At 38.0% G+C, this 17,068-nt stretch overlaps 1 protein-coding gene across 3 annotated transcripts in view; it reads left to right on the top strand.

Moving 5' to 3' along the window:
- Positions 1-3,163: 3,163 nt before the first annotated feature.
- Positions 3,164-17,068, top strand: part of LOC109621320 (insulin-like receptor) — a 216,496-nt gene continuing 202,591 nt past the window's right edge. Inside the window, exon 1 of one of the 3 annotated variants that reach the window (XM_029875643.2) lies at positions 3,164-3,781. The gene's annotated coding sequence lies outside the window, so the exon portion shown is untranslated. The remainder of the gene's footprint in view (positions 3,782-17,068) is intronic. The other 2 variants (XM_029875644.2, XM_062856295.1) reach the window with 2 other exon arrangements.

The raw sequence follows: 17,068 nt of genomic DNA, 5'->3' as shown, positions 1-17,068 counted from the left end.
GTGTGTAACGCTGTTACACAATGCCACTAGCTCACTAGGTTGGTAGCACTGCACAGCAGTTGCAACAACGATCGTCGGATCATCGTCACTCATTGAGCAGCAGACAATCGGAGAGGTAAGTCGTACCTGTTGGGCGAAACACATTGCCGTGCCGAGTGATTCACGAGTTGTTAATTACAACAACCGCCATTGTCCTTGTCCATTTCCCTGCGGGATATCAGCGGAAGTGTTTACAAACTGTTCACTTTGTACCACCTATTCCTACCGTATTACCCCGCTAATACGACACCGACTGTTGTCGAATAACCGGGGTAAACTTTTAATTCGACAAACTGGTCACCCTACACCACCATGCTCATTGAAATTTGGCAATTCTATTTTTGTTTTTGTTTTGATTTTCGGATTTGTAATGGAACATAATTTCAATAGATGTTGCGGTAGTGCGAATGAAAAACTCGTTCTTTCTACAATTGTTGCCAGCCTCAGCTCATTCCGGTTGGTCTCCAGGCGGTTTTGGTGTCGAATAGCACCAACTCAGAACTTCCGGAATAAGGGGCTGCAAGCGGAGCTGCTACCGGTGCAAGTGTAAGCGCAATATCAAACTGTTTTGCATTTACAGTGTACATTGCTATAACATTTGATCACTTTTTAATTCGACATATGTCGAATAAGCGGGGTACGAATTAAAAAGTGTCGTATTAAAACGTGTCCAACCAGCGGGGTTAGACGGTACTCACTAATTATCCGAATACAGCGAATATCTATCCGTAGCAATTCGTAGCTCCTAATATATGGCATATTATTCCTCTTTCCCATCTGGAAAGGAACCGAAACCCGAACTGTGCCATCTTCTCAAATCGCGTTGTGCAGGTTTCCCAAGCTGGAATCATCCCTGGCGATGATGAAAAAACACGATTGGTCATTTAAGTGGTTTCTACAGGTGACCTGAGGCTAGCTGTTTCGTTTGGTTCCTCTTCACCCTCCGCGAACGATTCACTTTGACCCTCTTCCGGATGCAAAACTCGGTCTTATACCACCGACGAACCGACGTGACAGCTAGAACAAATAAATTCAAATTTGTTGTCCGCGACGCCATGATGAAAAATAGCCGAACACTATCGCCACCTCTATAACGGCCCGCGATGATTTGATAGCTCGACACCGAACCCCCGTGTGTTCATATAGGAAACGGTTCGCGTCTGCGCTGATTTGACAGAAGCGATCGCTCGCTTCGGTGGTCGACCGTTAAATTTGGGGGGGACACTTTTAAATCACCACTGTCACGTCGGTTCGTCGGTGCTTATACTGCAATTTTTTTTTTGCTGGTAATCAGCAAACTTTGCTGATTTTTGGCGTGCTGATTGCAGTCAGCAATACAAATTACTGAGTATCAGCTATTATTTTTCAACTTGCTGAACCATCCAGCAATTTTGACAGTTGATCAGCAAATTTGTGCTGAAATTCAGCAAAAATGTTGCTGAAATTCAGCAATTTATTTTGCTGATTTTTGGCGTGCTGTAAGCATTTTAAAAATTTTGGTGTGATAAGCCGTCGTATACGACGGACAAATCCAAAAATTATGCATTATTATTAACAGGATACACAAAACTTACAATGCATAGTCTCTGCTACTGCGACGCCTAGTTTGTTTTTCAGCACTTTTCAGTGCTTGCAAAATGAAGCGTTTTCCCCCGGACGAATCACAATTTGCTCCTCTTTGACCGACGCTGCTCAAGCCACAGCGGTGGCTGTATACGTTCATTGGCTAACATGCTTCAGAAGCAAGTGGGAGCATGAGCAATCAAATTTATTACTGAGAGTGAGAAATAGTGGTTCATATGCGTGGTGGCTCTCTGAATCTTTCTTTTCGCCGGCGTATACGGCAATGAATATACTTAGTTTTTATCCCGTTATTACAGTGCAAATAACATAAACTCAAATTAAATCGATTACAATAGTCACGTACAACATTCCCATACCAACAGAATGATTGTTTTTACAAGTTTTAAGCAACAAATAAAACCACTGAATCATTTTCCCATCTTCACACTCACCGCAGCGACTGAGTATGAACGATCGCCAGTCAGTTTGCTTCACAAGTAAACCGACCGATGAGGAACAGTAGTCGCATTTGGTTCGGTTTTCTTCGCTCCCTTTGCGTATTCGTTCGTAGTGGTTGCTGGCGCTGATAACACTGGTCGTTTGATTCATATTCACTCAAATTCAAGCGCTGGCACTTTTTGATGTTGGATTAGAAATTTGACTCGTTTTCCCGCATGGTTTTGCGATCACAACAAACACGTAAAAAATCATAACACAAACATGTGTGATGGCTACGCAAAATCAGTTAAACCCCATGGCATGGCATTTATCGGGTGCCATGGAGTTCAGTGTGAATCTTAATGATAACAATGGAATCTAATGTTAATGTACTGTAGGTCCATAAAACATACTGTAACAAAGAAATATAATGTTTACCTATTGTAATCGGCACAATGAATGAATTTTTCAAATGTGATCAACAATACATATACAATAGAAAATATGGTTAACATAAAAATCTATTGGTAGTCTACAGTTTTTACAACAGATTCAATGGTTCATTTTTATACGGGTATGCAACTCAAACGAGTTGTATAATAAAGAAATCATTGCATAAATTTTTGTATGAAACTCGTTACAAAAACCCAATTTTTCAGCACTTCGTATTTATCCAACTCAGCAAGCCTCATTGGAGAAATGTACGTCTCGTGCTCAAAAAATCATCTTTTTGTCTTGCTTTTTGTAACATGTTGCATAAATAAGGGATCGTTCAAAAATTACGTCCAACATTTGGGGGAGGGGGGGGTCTAGAATTGTGTGACAGTACGTGTATTGAGTATAGGGAAATTGCGTGACAGAGGGGGGAGGGGGGGGTCTAGAAATCCCGAAAAACGATGGACGTAATTTTTGAATCTTCCCTAACTACATATTACATCGGTTTGCTCACCCCCTCGATACGTCGAAATACGTCCATGATCGACAGACGGAGACGACCCGCTCGGGCTTACATGTGTGCGTTCGCCCCATCTTGGGCTTGGTCTTGATCGTGTTCGTGTGCTGTGTGTCCGTCCGAGACAGAAGAGCGAGAGTGCGAGAGGAGACGAACGTCGTTCGTTCGTTCGGTTGGGTTTGAGTTCGCTTCGCTCGTCGGTCGTCGGCGCGGCGGCGGTTCATTAGACCAAACCAGACACGAACACGGACAGAATAGGCCTTTTTCTCGTACGACGCGGACGCAAAGTTGAGTTGTTTGTGGACCATCGGACCCCCGAAGAATAATAGTGTGTTTGAGCCCAGCAGCAGAGAGAGATTAAAATATGAGGGAGAAAAAACAACAGTAATATCGCATTTTTTTCGGTGAAATTATTATCAAAATCTATATTTACTGTGCGGGGCTCAATCGGTGCGGTTTTTGGTTCCTTGCTCCGGGCGGACGACGGATTGCGGCGGAGGAGCGCGTGTGCGTGGCGACGTCGGGAGTGTGTTTTTGAGGTTGTTTTTCCGGACTTGTTACGGATTGTGCGACGCGCGTTTTGGATCTTAGCTTTTTTTTTCTTCCTTCGCGACTTGGATGGAATTCACTTGTGCTGCGGCGGGCAGAAGCAACAAAAACACAGGAAGCATATGTGTGAATCTTATGATGATGATGATGATGATGTGTGGTGTTTGAAATCGTGAGTTGGGTTGGGGCTCACCCTACTTGGCCAGAGTAGCAGCAGAAGCAGCAGCGTCTCAGTGTTTGGTACGTATCGTGTCGTCCATCGTCGTCCCATCGCATCATCGTGTTGCCGTTAGAGTGGGCCGCCGCCAAGCTTGCGTGTTGAAAAAGTGACAAGTTTGCTGCAGACAACACAAATTAAATGGATATCAGTGAAAACAGCTCGCTTGGAAGACAAAAATTTGGAAAAAGAAGAACATCCGGAAGTTATTGACCTGATGAACAACAAAACTTCTTGAACAATCATCTTTTATGCATTTGTATGGTTCCTATTATGCCTGCATGCTTACCAAATAATGGATTTGATAACCCCTAAGGACATCATAGGTCAATCTTAATTATGAACTTGTATAAACAAATCATACCCAGTAACTATTCTGGAAGAACTTATAACCACAGAATGTCCTTGAGGCAATTGTAACCATCAGAAATAATGGATCAAAAACATAAAAGCATTCTTCAAAAAGTATAAAGCATCTAAGGTTTCAATAGTTAGCCAAACAGTATTTAATCCCGGCGATGACTACAACATAACAGCATCCGTTGTTCAATAGTTCCGTTCACGAAATACAATGTTACCACGTTAATGTTCAGTTAAATACTTGTGTAACAAATCAGACCGTGTCCCGAACCGTGATTCGATTATTCCGACCTGAATAAACCGAAGTATTCAGACAGATCCCGTACCATCCAGTGATTATCATCAGTGAAACTCCAGTGATTAATCAGATACCGACAGATCAGTACAGAAGCTCTTATGTACGCGAACAGAGTCAATAAGAATATTTTTAGTGTTAAATACACTGAAGTTTTTTTTACGACGGTATTTATTGTAAATTTAAAAAACGTAAAAATCACGTTATTTTGAAAAACGTAAAAAAGTTAAGTAAAAAGAAAATAGCGTTAAGTACTGTTCCTTTGAATTCCACTAAGAATTTGCATCCTTTGACAGATACGTATTTCGACCCCAACTGTAAGGTCGTCTTCAGTGTCTTGTACTTGACTCGAATCGAGTCGAGTCAAGTACAAGACACTGAAGACGACTACAGTTGAGGTCGAAATACGTATCTGTCAAAGGATGCAAATTCTTAGTGGAATTCAAAGGAATAGTACTTAACGCGATTTTCTCTTTACTTACAGATATTCCCCTAACAAGCCCAGGTTAATCATCATCGTAAAAAAGTTTAGTCACGGTAGATGAGGTCCTGACTATTTTACGCGTGCTTTTGGAAAAAAGTGGGTTTTTACGCGGACCGCGTGAAAAACTTCAGTGTATGTTACATATTGAATTAGTTATGATTTATTGATCAAATAATGCGTACAAGACGAATTGGTTTAAACTAGGCTTATCAAAAACTTAGTTCAAAAATGCCAATATTCTAGTAAAATATTAGAGACTTCGCTTGCATTTCTTGCAGAAGATTCTTGTCAAATTCATGAAGTCGATTTTGACAGATCTTCGTTCGAGGGGCGGTGACCGGAACTTTGGAACAATTTCTTATGGAGTTCCTAAAGCTTTTATTTTGAAACTGAGTCAAAATTCTTTGAGGATTTTTTGGTTAGTGATGGATTTTGAGGGAATCTGAGTGATTTCTAGAAAAATTCAGATTCTTGGAAAATAATCATAGTATTTTCTGAGATACGTTGAGGTATTCCTTCAAAGAATGTGAGGCTGTATTTGTAATGGAGAATAAGCGCATGATACCGTTCTCTGAAATACCTGAAGAATTTGTCGGTAAACATAGGGTAAATAATATAATTTGGACATGTATGTAATTGGGACATGCACGGCGATGTATGTCTTTAGTTCTGGAGAGCTAATAAAAGAAGATACTTCTCAGTATCAATTATTGGATCAAACAGACCCTATTCTGATGACTTGTTGAAAATACGCTTAACAATTAAGAATTTACTTCAAAATTATCGAAAATGTAAATTGTTTCACTAAAACCCCTCAAATGCACAGGTATGCAAGACGACATACACTTCACAGTCACATACAATATTCACCTCAAAAATGTTTAATTAATAATTGTAAGAAATTTAAAAGCCTTATTGCAATGAAAAATGTTCAATAAAGAAGCATTAGGCAGCCAATCTCTTAACATTCATCTAGAATGCTTAATAGGTAGTGTCCAAAATACATTACATTTTTTCTACTGTAAATATATTTTGGTCATTTGACGAACTACATGAGAATGCTCTGCGATTGCATATTTTTTGGCGTATTCTGTGGGTTTGGCGATATTTCCTCGATTTTAACGAAAACTAATAGTTATCAAAATAGATGCCTGTTAAGCGGAGAAATTTGATTATTTGCAAGAAAATATTTGTTAATTTGTGCTACTTCCATGATTTAGCAGTATTCACGACTAAACATTGATATAACTGCCCTGTCCAAATTATATATACCTACCTGAGAATGTCCAAAACATATATCGCGTTTAGTATCATACAGGCGTATCTACAATGATCGATTTCTCTTCATCGATTTGCTCTTCGGATTATTCCGGAAAATACGACCAATATTCGGATGATCTCTCGGTGTATTCTAGTAAATGACTACTAGGACTAGCTTCTAAAACAACAAAAACAATCAAAAATGATTAGCCGGTCAAGTTAATAATCAAAGAGAAATCGATCATTTTAGATACGCCCGGTGTCCAAAATGCAATTCCAACAGACGATTGGAAATTGTGATTTTCTTAACGTAAAATGCTTTCGGTAAAGTTTTTGTCATCAGGAACGCAAAGTACAATCATATTATAAGCGTATTAGTAACTTTGCAAAATAATCAATTGCTTTCCAAGGAAGCTAGGGGACGATTTTTCAAATTGAAGTCAGGAAACTGCAATTTAAAAATCTCACGAATCTGATAGACAATACTCCAATACTTCAAGTGAACGAATCAATGAAGACGTTTGTAACAATCCCTGGAGGAATTCTGAGGACATTAATCTCGAAGTGTGTCTGATACCTTAGAAAAGTGTTTCTTTTTTTTTATTTATGTGTATTTTACCTTAAACGCTAATTCTACACTTAAAATGTGTGTCATAAATTATCAGCCAAAACTCACCAGTGAGTCGATAGCTAAATTTGGGTGGCCTACGGAGCATTAGCAAATATTACTTCAAATGGAACCTTGTCTCTTTCAGCTAAGATCAAGTTTAAGAGTGACACTCTGAAATATTTCATGTTTCCTTTATGCAAGGATAAAACTCGTTTCATGAATTCAGTCTCAAATACAGCTTATGCAACTCTAAAATTCTGACACTGTACTCGAGTCATAAAACATCAGTAGAAATGGCTTGGCTTTCGTGCTCGCAGGTTCCGCTAGATTTGCTTGAAAATAAATTCTTACACAGTCTCATACACAGCTCCAGGGTGGATTTTGGAAAATATGTATTAAAAAGGTTATTTTCCGATTTTTTTTCGAATTTTCCGGAGTCCAGCGTAAATCGCATAAGCGTTACTTTTCTTCAGGGCTGATGGTGCAATTCACTACGGATAATCGAACCCTGTGATGGTTCTTCCGTTTCCTTTTAAATTTTTGTGTTAGCTCAAATTGACTGGTTCCTGGAGACTCTTCAAACTATTCTGTGAGCTACTAAAGGAATGCCATGTTACTGTTTTTCAAAGAATTCCCTCTGGGAATTTTTCCGGGGAATTCCCTCGAAAGTTGCTTTAACGGATGTTATAAAAGTTTAATCTGGGACTATTCTAAGAATTACTTCTGGAAATTTCTCAATCAATTTCATCCGTGAATTGCTTTCGGTATGCCATTTGGGGATTGCTCAAGGAATTCCTTTTGGAATTGCTCCAGGAATTTCTACTGGGGATTCATCGACGAATGATTTCTGTGGAATACTTCGTATTTTTGGTGGCTTCCTTCTGGATTTATTTGAGTATTGCTTCAGTTTTGTTTTTGATTTTGAGATTTCTACTAGATTTACGCTGTTATTTTGTCATTTTTTTCTGATTTCTTGTGATGATTGCATTCAACAATACGAATTGCTGAACTTTCCATTGATTTCGATTGATAATCAACAACATTGTGCTGAAATTCAAGAAAAATTGCTGTAAATTCAGCAATTTCTATTACTGTTTTTTTGTGCTGGGAGCGTTTGGTGTGTAGTTCAGGATTCTTGCGAGAATTTATTTTGGGAATCAATCCAGGAGTTCTATGTAGCGATTTCTCCAAGAACTCCTGGAGGATTTCAAATAAATGACCGAAAAGCTCCAGAACGAACGCTTGGAGGAAAAAACTATAAGATTCCCATGACAAGCAATTATTCATATAAGAAGCTTCTCCTGAAAAAATCTTAAAACGAACTCTTTGAAGATTATCACAAAGAACGTCAGGAAGATTTCCATAAGGAACTCCAGAAGCAACTTCTGGAGGATTTGCAGAAGATACTTGTGGAAGATTCTCACAAGAAACTGCTGGAGGATTTCCAGAAAGAATTGTGAGATTTCCGAAGTGAACTCAAACAGGGCTCTCACCAAGAAAACCGAAACACTTGGAGGGTTCCTATAAAAAATCTTGGAAGATACTTCCGAAGCAACTCCTGGATGATTCCTAGAAAGTACTTTAGGAAGATTCCCACAAGGAACTTTTGCTGGATTTTCTGGAACTTCTGTATGATTCATAGAAAGATCTGTGAGAATTTCAGAGTGAACTCAAGTAGGGCTCTCAGAAGGAACTTCTGGAGGATTTCCAGAAGAAACTTCTGAAAAATTCGAAGAACGAACTCCTGGGCAAATTTAGAAAACAAAACTCCTGGAAGATTCCCATAATGAATTTCAGCAGCAGCTCCTGGAGGAATCTCAGAAAGAACTCCTGAAGGAATCCAATGAACCCTTGCAGGAATAATATTTGTTTTTAAAATTTAATTAATAAATTTCTAGAAATCCTCCAGAAGTGTCTCCTGGAGTTCCTTATGAAAATCTTCCCGAAGTTCTTTCTGATAGAAGGGGGAGATTTTCATTAAAAACAACTCCTGGAGGATTCCTAGAAAATACTTTTGAAACATTCCCAGAAGGAACTCCTGGTGGATTTTCAATAGAATCTTCTGCAGGATTCCCAAAAAGAACTCCTGCGAGATTTAGAGAATGAGCTCCAGCAGGGCTCTCCAATGGAACTTCTAGGAGATTTTCCAGAAGAAATTTCTAAAAAAAAAGACCAGAACGAACACCTGAAGGACTCCTAGATGTAAAAAAAGTAATATTTCCACCAGGAGCTTCATCAGTAACTCCTGGAGAAATCCTAAAAAGAACTGAATGATTCCAACAAGGAACTGTTGGAGGATTATCAGAAAGAATTCCGGGAAGTGTCCAGTCTACAGAAGCAGCTCCTGGAGGATACCTAGAAAGGAAGATTCCCACAAGGAACACCTTCTGGTGGATCTTCAATAGAAACATTCATCCCCAAAATGAATGCTAGCAAGATTCTCCGAAGGAGCTTCTGGAAGATTTTCAAAATGAACCTTCGAAGGATAACCAGAATGAGTTATTGAAAGATTCCCAGAATAAACTCTTGAATAATTCAGGAACTTCTGTTAGATTTCCAGTAAAAACCTCTAGAAGATTCACAGAAGAAACTCCTGGAGGTTGCTCGAAGGAACTCTTGAAGGATAATCTGTAGGCAATACTGGAGGATTTCTATAGTTGATTATGTAGGGAAGCTCTTGGAATAGTCCAAGAAAACATAATGGGCGATTTCTAGAAAAACTCCTACGGAATTCCAAAAAGATCTCATACTAGGAGGAAAATTTTTTTTTTTTGGGCCTTGCAGTCATCGATGCTCAATCAGGAGTTCCTTATAAAAATGCCAGGAAGTATATGAAGAATCTTAGGAGCAACTACTGATGGAATCCAGACAAGCTTTTACGGAATCCAAGTTAAAGCTCCTGGTGGAATCGCAAAGAAATCTGAAAGAAATTCAGAAAAAAATCTTGAAAACATTTTTGGAGACAATCCCGGAAAAACTTCTGGAGGAATGTCAGATGTTACAACTAAGTGAGTCTCAACAACAACTCCTGAAGGAATTTCAAGACCATCCCTGGATTAAAACCCAGAGAAAGGGATATCTGGTTGATTCCCAGAAGGAACTCCTGAAAACATCCCAGATATCAGCATCTCCTCAAGGTATGTACTCAAATAAAAGCTTATCTTGAAATTCGAAGTGATAATCAAGCGGAATCGTTCGATATTTCCTATAGGAACTCCAGAAATATTCTTGGAGGCATCGCAGATAGAACCCTAAAGAAAATCTGTGATCAATTCTGAAGGAATTCTAGGTTTTAACTAGAAAATTTAGGTATCCAAGAAGAAACTTCTGAAGGAATCTGGGAACGACTTCGTAGAGAAATATCGGAAGAAATTTGTGGAACAATTCCTGGAGGAATTCCTAATGGAAATCCCGAAAAATCTCCTGAACAATCCCCGATCCCCGATGCCGTTCTTCAATCGAATCACGCTCGGATCGTTGAACCCCTGTATAATCAAGTGCGATCTGCGTTGCTGTACGATTATCTATTAATTGTGCGTGTCCTTTGAATCGAATCTATTATGTGATAAAAGTCTCTGATTAAGCCCTTTCTATTCCTTGGCTTCTCTTGGGTACCATCGATTTTCGATGAAATCTGAAACCTCAATCAACTACAAAAAGATCATCTCAATGTAACTTGAAAATCCTAGTATTTTCAGGAAGTAGTAATGGAAACAAATGAAGTGGATTTCCTGTAAACTTCTATGATACTATTTCACGAGCATTATTTAAAGTAGTTTTTGAACTTTCTATTCGATTACTGGTTCAATATCAAAATGAGTTCCACGAAATTTCTAAGAGTTGGTGTGGAAATATTGGAGGGATTTGTAGGAGATTGCAGCAGTAACCTAACGATTCTAGTAGAAGAGTTTATAAAGTTGAATTCCTGAATAAAATTCAAATAAATCCTAAGAGTTCCTAGTGGAACTTTTTTAATTACTCTATCAGATCCTCTGCTGGATTTATTAGTGAACTGCTGATTATGAAATGAAGAATCTTAAACATGTATGGGGACATAGAAACGTCAACAAGTTTCATGTTTTTGAAAACTAAGGGACCACTTTGCATAGAGTTACGGATTTCGAAGCTAAAACGATCATTTTGCAATATTGATCTTAAACTTTTCCAAATTTGCAAAAATGGGATTACTATCAATTCCCTCGTTTTGGCTTCTTTCGGGCCACTCTAGTGTCGCCTACTACTAGAGTGATTGAGTAATTGAGCTGATTAGTTTCGATTAAAGTCGCTCCAGTCGTTGCGAGGTTCTGTGATCGCGAGCTCCTTGAGGGGAAATTGTGCGAGGACGACCACGGCATGAGACTGGCCAACAGTAGCGAAAACAGCTTCTCACCTCACTTCTGACTGGCTATGACTGACTGCAGTCAGTGTGCACTGCCGCCGGGTTATCTTTTCGCCGGGGCGAGTTCGAGATGCCAAATCGAAAATCACTAATGCATCGAGCGGTGAAATTGGTTCCTATTAGATTGCGCGCGAGTAGTTTCTTCGAATTGTGTCAAACAATGTGATTCATGGATTCTCAACTTATTGATAGTGATGATTTTGATGTTTACCATCAAACAGTGATTTGATTTCAGAAATTGAACAACAGTAGAGCAAAATATAATCAATGCTAGTCGGAATTTTAATATCGAAAATATCAACAGCTCACTGAATAAATCCCGCATTTAGTTCAAGTAAAAAATGTTTACCAAAGATCTTGCAGCAATTTTCAACATACAGAAAAATATTACACTTACCTGGAAGAGAATTTTTTGAAGAATCTTAAGGGATCCTTCAGAAATTTCTCTAAGAGTTTCTTATGAAGTTATACCTAGAGTTAGTTTAGAAAGAGCTGAAGAATGACAGGAATTGCTTCAAAAGTACCTGCAGAGCTACTTCAGGAGTTTTTTCCAATAAGGCTCCCCGAATCAGGATCAGAAATTTCTCCAGTAATTATTATACAATTGCCTCCATGAGTTTCTGCATATGTGCTTCAAGTAAAAATCTGCTAGAGTTTCTTCAGGAGTTCCTTCTGGAATTCCTAAAACGGCCGCTTTGGAATAAACAGATGGTGCCACCGTAGCCTTGTGTGTTTCACATAACTCACCTGCTGTCACAATGTTAATGTCCATATACGAACGCTAGAAAAGTTGGCTTCATTGATCCATTTATAAAAATTCCTCGAGTAATTCTTTTTGGAATTTCTTCAGGAGTTTTTTCAAGAATCTCTCTGGAAATTGCTTTTTAAAACCCTCAACGATTTGTTTTATGAGTGCCTTTGAAATTCCATTAGAAGTTCCGTTGTAAACAGCTCTGAAAGGGTCTTCATGGAGTTCATAAGACATCTCTGAGAAGGAGTTATTTTTCCAATTGAATCATGCATTTCTCATTAAAAGTTTTCTCATTGGAAAAAATTAGATGTAAAACTATTAGAAAAGATTTTTTCCAGGAATTGCTGAAAACAAAAACCAGAATAAATCAGAAAATTGAAAGGAATTTCAAAGGAACTACTACTAGGAAAGAATTCTTGGATAAACTGCGGGTAAGAATTCTGGAGGAATTCTCAAAGAAAATCCTCAAGGAAAACTACAAAAATCTGTAAAACTACTAGTAGTTTAATTTCTGGAAGAATTTCTAAACAAAACTTAACAGACGTCTTGCTAAAACATGCTGAAACTCTGCTGAAGCTCCTCTGATATCTTGATTCCTAATAAATTTAATGATAAACTTCTAGAAATGTTCTGAAGGCACCAGTAGTTCCTGAAGCTCTGATATCTGGATTTCTAATAAATTTAATGAGAAACTTCTTGAAATGTTTTGAAGGAACTACTGGTGGAAATCCCCAACAAATTAAATTAAATTTTCAAAAACTACTGCAAACAAATTTAAGGTTTAAAATCCTGAAGGAACACCATCGAAAATTCTCCCAGAAAAAACTGTTGAAGAAACTCTTCGAGAAGCTTTTGGAGGAATTCCTTGAAGAGCTCTTAGAAGAAGTTTAAGACTTTTCTTAACACCTTGAAAGCAATCTTAACATAACATTTCTGTCGGAATCATTGAAAAACTTCATGGAGGGACACTCAATGTAACTGCTAACCTGGAGAAATCCTGTACGAACTTCACCAGAGGAAACACCTTGGAGGAAATTCTGGCGTAGCTCTATTTGAGAAATCCGGAGCGAATGTTTGAAGAAAACTACCTTGATTCATTTCCTGAATGATTTTTTTTAACGTTTCCTATTCAAATTCCTGGACAAATTTGTGATGAAATTTTATTCCAATCTTAGGATGAACCTTTGCAGATTCAAGGAAAAATCTGATAACATTGTTAGAAAAGCTTGATGAACTTCTGGGGAATATATTGGGATAACTCTAGAAAAATAAGTTAGGAACTTATAACAATATTAGGATACATATTGCTGAAGTGAGAAACGCGTGGGCATTAAGCTATACCATGCTGATAGTGTGGAATTTTAATCCCGGTCGGTTCGTAATGGAAACTTCCTTGACTTCCTTGGGCATGGAGTATCTTCATACCTGCCAAACGATATACACATGAAATATGGTCATTAGCAGAGGAAGCTCTGAGTTTTTAACTATGGAAGTGCTCAAAGAACACTCAGCTGAGTGGCAGGCTTTGTCTCAGATGGGACACCAAGAAGAGAAAAAGAGAATGAATGCTCGAAAGAATTCCTGGAGCAATGTTCAGAGAAACTCCGGGGAAATTCTTCGAAAGAACTCCTGCAGAATTGCTCCAATGAACACGTGGAAAAGTTAACAAAATAACTTCTCGAAAAATTCTTTGAAGAACTTAATGACGAATTCCGTAGCGAAGATTTCGAGAAAACTCCTTGAAAAACACCCAGACAAATTTCAAAAGATTTCCCTGGAAAGATTCCCAAAGAAACTCGGATGAATAGATTTTTCGATGAATTCTTGGATGAATTCTCGTAATACTCATAGGAACTCCGGGGGTAAATTCCGGAGATATTGCCAGATGAACTTTCTTCTTCACTGAAGATATCTTAAAGGAATTCTCAAAGAAACTTCTTAATAGAATTCCTGGATGTAGATCCACAAAAAAAACAAAAACACGTGGAGTAGTTTCTGGATGAACTTCTGGAGGAATGCCCGGAGAAACTCCTGGAGAAATTTCTGTAGAATATATTTGAGAATTTTGAGGTTATACTCCGGGAGAAATCTATTACAAGTTTTAATTTTGTGATAAACCTGCTATTTTAACTTGTTAATTTTGTCCCATGTTCAATTCACATTTGAGGGGCCCAGAATCAAAGGGGTGTAAGTGACCATTTTGTCGATTTTGAGCTGAGCATATCATAAAATTCTTCAGATTTCAAGCTTTCAGGAACCTTTTTAAGATTGTTTCTACGATGATTGGAAAAATTACAATAAATCATATAAAATTGGGTTGATTTTGAAACTCCATACATTTTGTATGGGAAGAAAAATTGGTCAAAAACTTTAAACCTCATTTACTCGAAAGTGTGTATTTGTCACTTACACCCCTTTGCTTCTAACCCCCTCATTTGTAGTGCTCTGACGTAATAGAGCGTCATGAGATCGCATCACTCTCATATTGATGGCCTACATTTAGGTCATTTCGAGCAAAAACCCTAACAGGGACATCAAAACGTAAAGGTCTTGTATTGAAACTCAAATCAGCATGCTCCCTTTAGGATTAGAAATTCCTAGACAAAACACAAGCTATGAAAGCAACTATGGCTGCGAACTAAAGGCAAACAGCCAGGAAAAATACGATTACAGGATTGACTGATGGACCAACAACATTAATGAAACCTCGTCAACCTGTCATCGGAATTTGTTATCCATTAGGGTAACAGGGCAAAATATATGTGTTGTGTTGTGTTTGTTCATTTGTGATGTCCTAATTTATTACGCATTTGTAAGGTTCCACTATAATATGTTATATTTGATTGTGCATTTGTAATGCTTCATTATTTTTTCGTAATGTAACTCTTCGTGTTATTCCGGATGGAATACATGTAGGAATCATATTAAGTATTCCTGTAGAAATCCCACGTGGAACTCCTGTAGAAATCTTAAAATGAAACTTCTGGAGAAATAAGTATCTGATGGAACTCCAGAAGAAAGCCCTTGCGAGAATCCCAGGTGGAATTTATGAAAAAGTTGAAACTTTTGAAGGGATCACCGGTGCAACTCCTGATGGTGATCTCTGATCGAACTCCAGAAGAAATCACAGGTGGAACGCTTGAATGAATTCCAAGATGAACTTCTAGAGCAATTTATGCGGAACTCCTAGGAACATTCCTGGAGAAATCTCAGGAATGTCAATCAACAGTTGGGGTGGCTGCATGAAACAAAACGGAGCCGAAAGACAACATCAAAGTGGTTTCACAATTAAACACAATCTTAACCAAAGTCTGCGCTCCATACAAATTTCGTAAATTTTGTATCGACAAAGTCTATGGGGGGGGGGGGGGGGTGGGTATTTGTTAATAAGCGAGTTGGTAAATGGCTGATTAGTCTGAAGTTGTTGATGATTTTCGACTGGGATGTTTGGATATTTCTCTGGGGATACTGGCTATCAGTCACAACGAGTTGCGATGATTTTTTCTAAAATCTTCGTTAACGTTTCGATTCCTTATGAGATATTTTCCAAGGTCTAAAATTGATTAATTTGGTTTTAACATTGAACATTAACTAAAAAAAATACTCAATACTAAATCAACAAGTTCATAATGAATTGTCAAATCTTAATAATGTCGGTCTTGGAAGGGTTATACACCGATCTAATATCTATGGTAATAAAAAGGGGGCTAAAATTCTAGACAAACGACTATTTATACTAGCTAATACAAACTTACAGGGAGCTATGAATGGCTAAATTCATAACATCAATATCAGTCTGAAGGTTACTGACCAAGTTAAAAAGAGGAGCGTTAGTGAAGTAGTGAGTTAAAAAGTTTAAAAGTGAATGAACGAATGAGTAAAAGCATGCGTTAGTGAGTTAGTGAATGGATGAGTGAGCATGTTGTTGAGTGAATGTCTGAGTAAATGGTTGAGATAGTTAGTGGTTACGTGAGTGTTGTAGAAAGCTAATAAGTGAGCGAGTGAGCTATTGAGTTGGTGAGTGAGGAATACAGTGAGTTAGTGGATGATTTGGTGAGTTAGCGAGCTAGTGAGTGATTTGCTGGATTATAGTGAGTGATGTATTGCGATAATAAGTTAATGAGTGAGTTGGATAGCAAGCAATGAGAACAGATTTTCAAGTCCATTCTGAATTTTGTGTAAGGAATATTTCATCGGCAACACAAATGGCAATAGCGTGGCGCTGCAATCGGTTAATTTCCCATACTAATTTAATTTACAACTTGAAATGTTTTAATTCACCACTGACTGTGGCAACATGGTATTTGGCGGCTTTAGTGATGTCATCGTGTATTGGTTTGCAACCTTACTCAAGTCAAGATTCAAATCCTTACACGACTTTCTGAGTGAAATTTGTTTTTGCCTGGATGTCTGTTCTCTGTGTAGCAAGTTCATAAGTGAGTGCAAGTTAGTTCATAAGTGAGGCAGCAAATAAGCGAGTGAGTAAGTTTTAACTGAATTCGGCTCCGTTATTCCTGTTGGCGCATGGGCCTTAAATAAATGATTAAGTAAAAAAAAAGTGTGCGAGTGCGTGAGCAAACATACCATTTCAATTTTTTGTTTTGATCAGGATGAAATCTGCAGTACTAAGCTTAATAAAGCAACCGATACTCTACTACTGAAATGCACTAAAACTTACTGTGAAGAAATTTGTAAATCCCTACCAGAGACTTTGAATAATAAAAAATCAAACTAAATCTACCTGTTTGTAATATTGTTATTTGAATTTTGCATACAAACTTCAGAGGCAAAAACCTGCTGAACAAAGTATTGAACCAAGCTGCATTTGTTCATTTTGGCTTTGCTTACTTGCAATAAAAGGCAGATTATCCAAATCAGATGTGTTTGTTTGTAAACTTACGAAGATTAGTGCTCTTGAAAACGTGAGTAGGTTTTCCAGTCGGCCAGTGTGGCAGCCATATTTATGTTCTATGATGTTTCATCTTAAGTTTGCAAGATTCATCATTGACATAATCGTCATCGTTGAATTCTCGGAAGCAAACGCTCAAAACCTGAATGTTTATATTAAAAAGGTATTCACTGTACTCCATTCTACATCCGCAATACAATTTGTTTTAATTTATTGAGCTCATGTATGTTTTTGACAGTATA

The sequence above is a fragment of the Aedes albopictus genome, chromosome 3 (genome assembly GCF_035046485.1).
Source record: "Aedes albopictus strain Foshan chromosome 3, AalbF5, whole genome shotgun sequence".
Lineage (NCBI taxonomy): Eukaryota > Metazoa > Arthropoda > Insecta > Diptera > Culicidae > Aedes > Aedes albopictus.
Note: the sequence above shows the minus strand (reverse complement) of the source record. Positions and strands in the feature narration are given on the sequence as shown.